This window comes from Pinus tabuliformis, chromosome 6 (assembly GCF_031772625.1).
Source record: "Pinus tabuliformis cultivar Carrire ecotype Pingquan chromosome 6, CPIR1, whole genome shotgun sequence".
NCBI classification, from domain to species: domain Eukaryota; kingdom Viridiplantae; phylum Streptophyta; class Pinopsida; order Pinales; family Pinaceae; genus Pinus; species Pinus tabuliformis.
This window is the reverse complement of record NC_142292.1, coordinates 1,596,633,366-1,596,644,208: the sequence shown is the minus strand read 5'-3', so window position 1 is coordinate 1,596,644,208 and position 10,843 is coordinate 1,596,633,366. Positions and strand designations below refer to the sequence as shown.

The 10,843-nt window shown below is 36.5% G+C and overlaps 1 non-coding gene across 1 annotated transcript; it reads right to left on the bottom strand.

Moving 5' to 3' along the window:
* Positions 1 to 10,464: 10,464 nt before the first annotated feature.
* TRNAC-GCA (transfer RNA cysteine (anticodon GCA)) lies at positions 10,465 to 10,536 on the bottom strand. Its single transcript has one exon. It is a non-coding gene; the product is annotated as a tRNA-Cys (tRNA).
* Between the last annotated feature and the right edge of the window lie 307 nt (positions 10,537 to 10,843).

Here is a 10,843-nt window from a genome sequence, read left to right as displayed (position 1 = left end):
TGATCTGAAAGACATTTATCTACAATATGGATCACAAAAGTCTCGGATCTAGCACATTGAAATAGTGGATACTCACATTAAAAAAACTTATCACATAATCAAAATATATTTAATCCTTTATAAATTTTGCACATTGTTAGGATAGTTTAGGTTAATTGACTTGTTTAAATGATCAATGTTTTTAGAGCTATAGATTTATAAAAATTCATGGTATTGACTTATGATATTCATGTGAAATATAGCTTATTAAAAAATAATTTAACCCAATAAACTTTATTTGACTTACTACCCTAAAACACATAATAATGATAATTTAATATTTTATTAAGTAATATAATGGAATTATTTTTATATTTTTTTAATCTCTGTCTTTAAATATATTTAATTTAAAATTCGATTAAAATTAAATAAAATTATAATTTTATATTATTAAATAAATAAATATTAAAAATAATTAAAATATTAAATTTATTTTCATATTCAAAATTAATAATAAAATATTAAATTTTGCTTCAAAGGGTAATTATCAAATTTCAAGTAAAACCAGACAAATATTTGCCTAAATAAACATCTTTTATCAACTATGCATTCTGCGTTATATGGCATTTATACTTGAACCTCGCTGCTATTTAATTTGCAAACTCTTAGGTCATACCAAGTAGGGTGTGTAATGCGAAGGATTGAGTTGAGTTTTCTATTAAAGGTGATTTTTTATTTTTATTTATTTTATTTTTTTGAAATTTTTTAGTTATTTTTGTGGAAGTAGGATGATATAATAGTTGAGAGATTATAATGTTTTATAGAAATTAAAAATTTTAGGGTGATTTTGTTTTAGTTATTTTTGAAAAGCATAGTCTAATTTATAAATGAAATGATATTGAGTCTAACTTATAGATGAAATGATATTCAAATTTAGGCTTTTGTGATCTATATCTTTTATAATTGAAACACTTTCAGAAGAAATCACATAAAAAATAATTAGACCACACGTTTCCAAACACGTTGACCAATTATTCTTTATGTTATTTCTTCCTAAAGTGTTTCAATTATGAAAGATGAAATGATCTTTTTTTTGGTTAATTTTAACCAAAATCCCATATTCAAAGAAAAAAAAAAAATTGAGTTTAAGTTGTTTAATTGTAGAATTCTAATTACTAGGGGGTTTTCCATAATACCGAATCCATTTATGCATTCAAAATTGCATTTCAAATAACAAAAAATCACATTTTTTAAAAATTGTTTTACCATAATGAAAAAATCATTTCATAAATAAAACTATGCTTTTTTGAAAAATATAATGATATATTTTTTATAAGATTTTTATTAAAAAAAATTAAAAATCATTTAAAACATCAAAAACCAGAGTGGAGGTTGAGGAATTGCCCGGATGGTCAAAAGTGGATGGAATCCCGGCAAAAAAGTTTCAAAAAGTCTTGTAGAGGCAGTGTTTGAATCATGTTTTTGATGGTTTGATGGTGGAAATGGATTCAGTACCATCAAAAATATCTAGGACACCTAAAATTTTGAAGTTTAACAACTATAACTTGGATTTACAAAAATCCTTCCCGGATTTTCTCTAAATATGACAGGGATTTCCATAACTTTTTGGGCAATTCCTTTGGCTAGTTAAACTATGGGTTAAAAAAAGGGTTAAATACCACACTTTAAAATTACCATTTGTTCAATTTGTAGGCAAATTCAAACAAAATAAACTTAAAAAATCTACCAAATTTATCACCGGGTCAAACTACAGTCCAACTTTTACATAAAAATGCTTTCACTCTCAGCTCTGGTTCTTTCAGATTATCTCCAGCGACACCCAAAGCTGTTAAATTTGTAATTTCAACCGCAGCGGTAACAGCTGCCAGAAACCGGTCAACAATCTCGTCGGAAAGCTCTCGGGTTGATTTCAGGCAAAGGTACTTTTCCGATGTTTGAACCCGAGAAATTTTGGTGATGACACGTGGTTCACCCCTGACGTAACGCAACGTAAGAATCTCGGGTGATAAAGTTCAGCACTTGTTGGTCTTCCGATATTGCCCTCCACCGTCGGATGTACTCCACCTTCTTCAACCGTTGATTGCCCGAAGCTGCTCCAAACCTGCATACGGCAAATATTAAATTCATAGCGTGGAGTAAATCTAAGTTTTGTTGACCATACGTTTAATTAATGAAATGTCATAGTGGTAGGTAGTATATTGAAGTTTTCATATATTGCACGTAAATGTTTTTAATCGGAGGTATGGGCGCATATGCTCATTAACTAAGTATTGTAAGGGATATGGGTACGTAACTTTTTTTTTTATGTTTTTTATGCGTTGACCATTTTTGAGTAATGGTATGTAAAAAGATCATTGACACGAGTTAAAAAAAAAAATACAGATGAACGAGCCAAGGAGAAATATGCTCGTGGGTTGTAATGGTGGCTGTGTTGATTTTGTAAAACAGAGGGTGTATGCACAGCAGTGCACAAATATGTTGTAATGTTTTTGTGTAGGTATTGAAAAACAGAAGTGAAGGAAAACCATGTGTGGTTTTGCAAGCGCATTTGTAAGTTTGTGTAAGTTTTTTTTACAGCAGTATGTAAAAAACTAGTTTCACACCAATAAATGTGAATGAAGGTTTTACACCAGTAAGTAATATGTTTTCACTGCAGTGAATGTAAAAAGGGATTTACAGCAGTTAACCCAGTAATTTCTCAGAAATCTTTTATGGTGTTGAAATACTCTGTCTCTCTGTGATTTTTTTTAAGTCTTCTGTGCACAAAAGGATCCTGGAGAAAAGTAAAAACAGAGCATTGCCTCTGTGTGTTTGTTTATTTGGTTTTTGGTATTTTCCCCATTAAAAATACCCAACAGTGGTATCAGAGCTAGTCCAGGCTCTTTAAAGAAGTTAAAGAAGCTGAAGGGAGAAGGTTGTTGCTGCAGCAAAACTTCTCAGGCAGATAGAAGACTCAGACAACAAAGGATTCAGGTATTCTTCATAGCTATCTTGTTTGTTATTGAAGAGACAGTCAGTGTTTTAAATACACAGTCAAGGAATGGTCAGCACAAGCACTGGTATGGGTTTGTTTAACACCCAGCTCCCACAGTTTAATGGGAAGAACTATGACTACTGGGCAATAACCATGACAGCCCTGTTTGCCTCTCAAGACTTATGGGAAATAGTTGAGGAAGGTTTTGAAGAACCAGCAGATGAAACTGAGTTCAATGCATTAACTCAGGGAGAGAGAGATCAGCTGAAGAGCAATAGGAAGAAGGATTCAAAAGCCCGTATGTTGTTGTATCTAGCAGTAGACCAGAGTGTGTTTCCAAGGTTAGCAGCAGCTAAGACAGCAAATGAAGCATGGCAAACCCTCAAGACAGCCTATCAAGGCATGGAGAGAGTGAAGACAACAAAACTACAATTGCTGAGAAAGGACTTTGAGAATTTGTGCATGAAGGAGTCAGATAACATTGACTCATTCTTCACTCATGTGATTGGTGTAATCACACAAATGAGAACTCATGGAGAAACCATTGAAGATAGAAGGATTGTGGAGAAAATATTGAGGGTCTTACCCTCAAAGTTTGATGCCATAGTCACCACCATTGAAGAGACAAAGGATCTCTCAAGTTATTCAGTTGATGAGCTACATGCATCACTGATAACACATGAGCAGAGATTGAGTAGGAATGAAAACTCATCTCTTGAGCAAGCCTTCAAGACCCAGATGTCCTTTGGAAGAGGAAGCGGTCAAGGCAGAGGAAACAAAAGAGGAAGAGGCAGAAGTCAGAACAGAGGTGGAAGGAACAGCCCAGCAAATGCACAAGGAAGAGGCAGCAATCCAAATCAGAACCAAGGTCAAGGCAGCAGCCAACAAAGAGATCAGTATCAGGCTCAAGGACAAAGGTATGATAAATCTAATGTTCAATGCTATTATTGCAAAAAGTATGGTCATTATGCTAGTGATTGTAGAAAGAAACAGCATGATATGAACAGCAGACAAAATGCAAATGTTACAAGAGAAAACAGCAGTCAAGAAAATGTCCTGTTAGCTTGTAACATGGCTGAAACACATAGTGAAGACATATGGTTTTTAGACTCAGGTTGCAGCAACCATATGACAGGGAATATAGCCCTCTTTTCAGCCTTAAATCAGAATTTGAAATCAGAGGTCACACTAGGAACTGATAGTAAAGTGTCTGTTATGGGAAAAGGGGAGGTAAAAATATTTACAAAACAAGGAGAAAGGAAAACCATAGCAGATGTCTACTATGTCCCCGGAATGAGATGTAACCTATTGAGTGTTGGACAACTTATCCAAAAGGGTTACAATGTTTACTTTATAAATGATGTGTGCACCATCATGGACATACCACCCAGCAAAAGATGCATTGCTGAAGTGAAGATGACAAGGAACAGGATGTTCCCTCTCCGGATCAGGGCAGACATGAAAAACAAAGGTGAAATTGCAGCAGTCACCCAAGAGGCCTTTCAAAGCGTGCCAAAGGATGAGAACTGGTTATGGCACTTGAGATTTGGGCATCTAAATTTTGGAGGTCTAAACTTATTGAGCAGAAAAGGAATGGTAAAGGGATTACCATTGATAGAGAAGCCGGACAGCCTTTGTGAAGGCTGCATATTGGGAAAACAACATAGAGAAAGTTTTCCATCAGGGAAGAGCATAAGGGCAAGGACACCCTTAGAGATTATCCACTCAGATTTGTGTGGACCAATGCAAGCTCCATCATTAGCAGGCAGCCTATATTTCTTGACATTCATTGATGACTGTACAAGAAAGACTTGGATATATTTCCTTAAAAACAAAAGTGAAGTGTTTGAGAAATTCCAAAACTTCAAGGCATTTGTTGAAAACCAAAGCGGGCTGCACATTAAAGTTTTGAGAACTGATAGAGGAGGTGAGTATATCTCAAATGAATTCCTAAAGTTTTGTAGAGAAAATGGAATTCACAAACAGTTTACAGCAAGGTACACTCCGCAGCAAAATGGAGTTGCTGAAAGGAAGAACAGGACCATCATGGATATGGCGAGGAGCATGCTAAAGGCAAAGCATTTGGGAAATGACTATTGGGCTGAAGCTGTACATTGTGCAGTTTATATATTGAACAGGTGTCCTACAAAAGCAGTCATGAACAAAGTGCCGGAAGAGGCATGGAGTGGGAGAAAGCAAGGAGTCACCCACATGAGAGTTTTTGGGTGTGTGGCCTATGCACACATACCGGATCAACTAAGGAGGAAGTTGGACAGCAAATGGGAGAAATGCATCTTCATTGGATACAGTGATGAATCCAAAGCCTACAGGCTGTACATCCCATCTACCAAGAAGTTCTTTGTAAGCAGAGATGTTCAATTCATCGAAGAAGAAGCTTGGGATGGAAGCATAGAGAAAACAGTGAATGTCAAGAACTGTTTGTCTCATGATGAAGATGAAGAGGAGGTGGCTGAAATGCATTCCCAAACAGCAGCGCCAACACAAGGACAGCAAGGGACACCATTGAGGATCAATGAGAGTGCTTCTCCAAGCACACCACAAGGAGGAAATTCAAGTGCATCTTCAAGCACTTGCACACCAAGTGAAAGAGGTAAGAAATTTAGAAATCTAAGTGACATTTATGAAGAAGGAATGAATTCCTTATTTGCCTTATTTTGTCATGTTGATGATCCTATTCATTTCGAAGATGCAATCAAAGATAGGAAATGGATAGAAGCTATGGATGAGGAGATGAATGCCATAGAGAGAAACAAAACATGGGATTTGGTTGAGCTACCGAAAGGCAAAGAAGTCATTGGTGTGAAATGGGTCTACAAGACCAAGAGCAATGCTGAAGGCAAGATTGAAAGGCATAAGGCAAGGCTGGTTGTCAAAGGCTACAAGCAGCAGTATGGGAGAGATTATGAGGAGAATTTCGCCCCGTTGCAAGAATGGAAACAGTGAGAGCAGTGCTGTCCATAGCAGCACAAAACAAATGGAAAGTCTACCAAATGGATGTGAAATCAGCATTCCTAAATGGAGTGTTAATGGAAGAGGTCTATGTGGAACAGCCTCTCGGATATGAGAAGAAAGGTGAAGAGCACAAAGTGTGCAAATTGAAGAAAGCTCTTTATGGGCTGAAGCAAGCGCCAAGAGCATGGTACAGCCGGATAGATTCATATCTATTAGATAATGAATTTGACAAATGTGAAGGAGAACCCACAGTCTACATCAAAGAAAAGGATGGTAAAATTTTAATTGTTGTCTTGTATGTAGATGATGTTATTTTCACAGGTAATGATGATCAGCTTATTGAGAATTTTAAATCAGTCATGAAGAGTGAATTTGAAATGACTGACATGGGTTTCTTAAGATACTTCTTAGGCATAGAAGTAGATCAAAATGAAAAAGGAATTTTTATATCTCAAGCAAGATATGTAAATCAAGTTCTGGGCAGATTTAACATGCAAGAATGCAAGGCAGCAATCACTCCCACAGTAATGGGATTAAAGCTCAGCAGAGAGGACAGCAGCAAGGATTTTGATCCTAGTTTGTATAAAAGCATTGTGGGCAGCCTTATGTATTTAACAGCAACTAGGTCTGATTTGATGTATGCTGTTAGTTTGATTTCCAGGTTCATGGAGAGGCCAAAGGAGGCACATTGGCAGGCAGCAAAGAGAATTTTGAGGTATGTTAAAGGCACCAAAATGTTTGGAATTTTATATCATGCCTCAGAACATTCAGATTTGGTTGGGTACACAGATAGCGATTGGGCTGGAAGTGTAGATGATCGAAAGAGCACTTCCGGTTATGTATTTCATATGGGTTCAGGAGCCATTTCATGGGCTTCTAAGAAGCAGTCCATTGTAGCATTGTCTACAGCAGAGGCTGAATATGTGGCAGCTACAGCAGCAGCATGTCAAGCAGTGTGGATGAGAAGAATGTTGAGAAGCTTAGGCCAAGAGCAGGCAAAAGCGACAGTGATTTTTTGTGACAATAGCTCAGCTATTGATTTGTCAAAGAATTCAGTGTTTCATAAGAGAACGAAACACATTGATACAAGGTTTCACTACATCAGAGAATTAGTGAACAATGGAGAAATTGTCCTAGAACATTGCAGGACTCAAGAACAGATAGCAGACATCTTGACAAAGCCACTTGATCAGAAGAGCTTTGAATTTTTGAGAAAGTGTCTGGGTATGACTGAATGCCCAGCTGTTGAAATTAAAGGGGAGTGTTAAATTTGTAATTTCAACCGCAGCGGTAACAGCTGCCAGAAACCGGTCAACAATCTCGTCGAAAAGCTCTCGGGTTGATTTCAGGCAAAGGTACTTTTCCGATGTTTGAACCCGAGAAATTTTGGTGATGACACGTGGTTCACCCCTGACGTAACGCAACGTAAGAATCTCGAGTGATAAAGTTCAGCACTTGTTGGTCTTCCGATATTGCCCTCCACCGTCGGATGTACTCCACCTTCTTCAACCGTTGATTGCCCGAAGCTGCTCCAAACCTGCATACGGCAAATATTAAATTCATAGCGGAGTAAATCTAAGTTTTGTTGACCATACGTTTAATTAATGAAATGTCATAGTGGTAGGTAGTATATTGAAGTTTTCATATATTGCACGTAAATGTTTTTAATCGGAGGTATGGGCGCATATGCTCATTAACTAAGTATTGTAAGGGATATGGGTACGTAACTTTTTATATTTTTTTTATGCGTTGACCATTTTTGGGTAATGGTATGTAAAAAGATCATAGACACGAGTTAAAAATATAGATGAACGAGCCAAGGAGAAATATGCTCGTGGGTTGTAATGGTGGCTGTGTTGATTTTGTAAAACAGAGGGTGTATGCACAGCAGTGCACAAATATGTTGTAATGTTTTTGTGTAGGTATTGAAAAACAGAAGTGAAGGAAAACCATGTGTGGTTTTGCAAGCGCATTTGTAAGTTTGTGTAAGTTTTTTTTTACAGCAGTATGTAAAAAACTAGTTTCACACCAGTAAATGTGAATGAAGGTTTTACACCAGTAAGTAATATGTTTTCACTGCAGTGAATGTAAAAAGGGATTTACAACAGTTAACCCAGTAATTTCTCAGAAATCTTTTATGGTGTTGAAATACTCTGTCTCTCTGTGATTTTTTTTAAGTCTTCTGTGCACAAAAGGATCCTGGAGAAAAGTAAAAACAGAGCATTGCCTCTGTGTGTTTGTTTATTTGGTTTTTGGTATTTTCCCCATTAAAAATACCCAACAAGAGCTACTCGGACACCAAAAGAAAATGGTTTAAGACTCGGGCAGTACATACCACTGTGTCAGTGGTAGATTGATGGCAAAAACTTGTTGGAGCCATTACTTTTCCCCAAATCAGTAGTAGATTGAAGGATAGAAGTCCCAATTCAGTGGCAGATTAATTGATTGCTTTCTCTAATTCACAATCACAAGCTACGCAGCGTGAAAAGGCTCATAACTCCTAAAACCCTAGATTTGAGTTATAACCTGAAACTGCAAAATTCAGCATTTGCAAATCTTGGTTGGGATAATAGATGATATTCTTCAAAAAAAAATTTGCTAGTGGATACAGATAGTTAAGAGGTTTGGTCTCACCGGTCTGGTAGTCTAATCCAAAAACTGCTCCAAACACAATTTCTTCCATTAAAAAAATGACATCTAAAAGTTACAATGAAAATTCAGAATCGATATGTACCTAGCACACGGAGGTACCACACAATCAGAAAATTGAAATTATTTATTAGCATTAAACAACCTCACTCATTGGAGGTCAGCCTCACTCATTGGAGGTTAAAGGAATCGTACCCTGGTCGTAGTAATTGCGGCAGGAAGCACAGACATGTCGTAGTATATACCATATTGAATCCTATGACAGAATTGAAAATACCTACTATAACGTGGATAGTGATCTTAAGCAATTATCTATAATCTTAAATATAAGAATAAGCAACACATAAACTAAATAGGGCCAACCAGCATCGAACCGGTGCCAACCAGCTTCGAACCGGTGACCTCTTCATCTAGCGTATTGATTTCTAGGACACAATTGAGAATACTTGCTATAACCTGGACAGTAATCTTAAGCAATTATTTGTCATCTTGTGAATTAAAAACGCTACACAATTGAGAATAGTTGCTATAACCTGGAGAGTAATCTTAAGCACTAATCGGTCATCTTCTGAATTAAGAATACCCTTAAAACTACCCAAAACAGATAAATATAGACAGGCGTGGACAGTAATCTTAAGCAATAATCTGTCATCTTGTGAATTAAGAATACCCTTGAAACGTACCCAAAACAGATAAATATAGACAAACCCAATGAGGTTTGAACCGATAACCTCTTGGACAGTAAGCTTAAGTAATTATCCGTCATCTTGTGAATAAAGAATACCCTAAACAGATAAATATAGACAGGGCTCAGCCGGGTTCGAACCATTATCCATCGTATTGTGAATCAAGCATACCCAAGCAATTATTCGTCATCTTGTGAATTAAGAATGAATATCCAAAACAGATAAATATAGACAGAGCCCAACCAGGTTCGTACTGGTGACCTCTTGATCTGGACAGTAATCTTTAGCAATTATCCGTCATCGTGTGAATTAAGAATACCCAATTATCATCTTGTGAAATAAGAATACCCAGAATAGATAAATATAGGCAGAGCCCAACCAGGTTCGAACCCGTGACCTCTTAACAGTAATCTCAAGCAATTATCTGTCATCGTGTGAATTAAGAACACACAATTATCTGTCATCTCGTGGATCAGGAATAACCAAAAACAGAAAAGTTTTGTAAACAATTACTCTTCTTTCAAGAAGAAAAAACCGAAACATTTTCTTATATGGATGAAATGTTTTACATATTCATAGTTACAATACACTTAAACTTTGGTAAATATTACAGATATACATTTTATAACGGGCCAAAGGAAAAGACCCTTGATTCACTTCCAACGAAAAAAGAGAACAGTAATGTTCAGTGAATTAAGAACACACAGTTATCTGTCATCTCGTGGATCAGGAATAACCAAAAACAGAAAAGTTTTGTTAAACAATTACCCTTTTTTCAAGAAGAAAAAACCGAAACATTTTCTTATATGGATGAAATGTTTTACATATTCATAGTTACAATACACTTAAACTTTGGTAAATATTACAGATATACATTTTATAACGGGCCAAAGGAAAAGACCCTTGATTCACTTCCAACAAAAAAAGAGAACAGTAATGTTCTCCAGCACTTCATAAACAGTACTATGAAGAAGTGTTAAGCAATTACCTGCCATCGTGTGAATTAAGAATACTCGATTATAGGTTATCTTGAATCAAAACCATTATCACAAATCAAGAATGCCAAAAACAAATAATATCACAAATCAAATTACCGAAAACATATAAATATAGACAGTGCTCAACCAGGTTCGAACCATTGTGACCATTATCACAAGAATTACCAAAACATACAAATATGAGAGGGCCCAACCGGGTTCGAACCGGTGACCTCTTGATCTGCAGTCAAATGCTCTACCACTGAGCTATAGACCCAACACACTGGTCGCTCAACTGGTATCTCGGTTGATAACCTAAATTCCTTCCTGAAGTCAGTGTACACCCTGGCCCCGTCATGAAGCAATCACTGAACTGCGAAAATAACAGAATTCGACACATCTTATCCTGACATGTTTTGGATTACCTATGCAGTTCTTTTCATCTCTGGAGAGATCATTACAGACCAGTTAGCTTCTTGCAATTCTCAAAACTCAAACCTTCAATACAGAGTTCTATTCTGTTATCTCAAAAGTAGCTATATTGTTGTCGGACAGAAGAGGCCTTAGGTGATCACTCTCGGCCA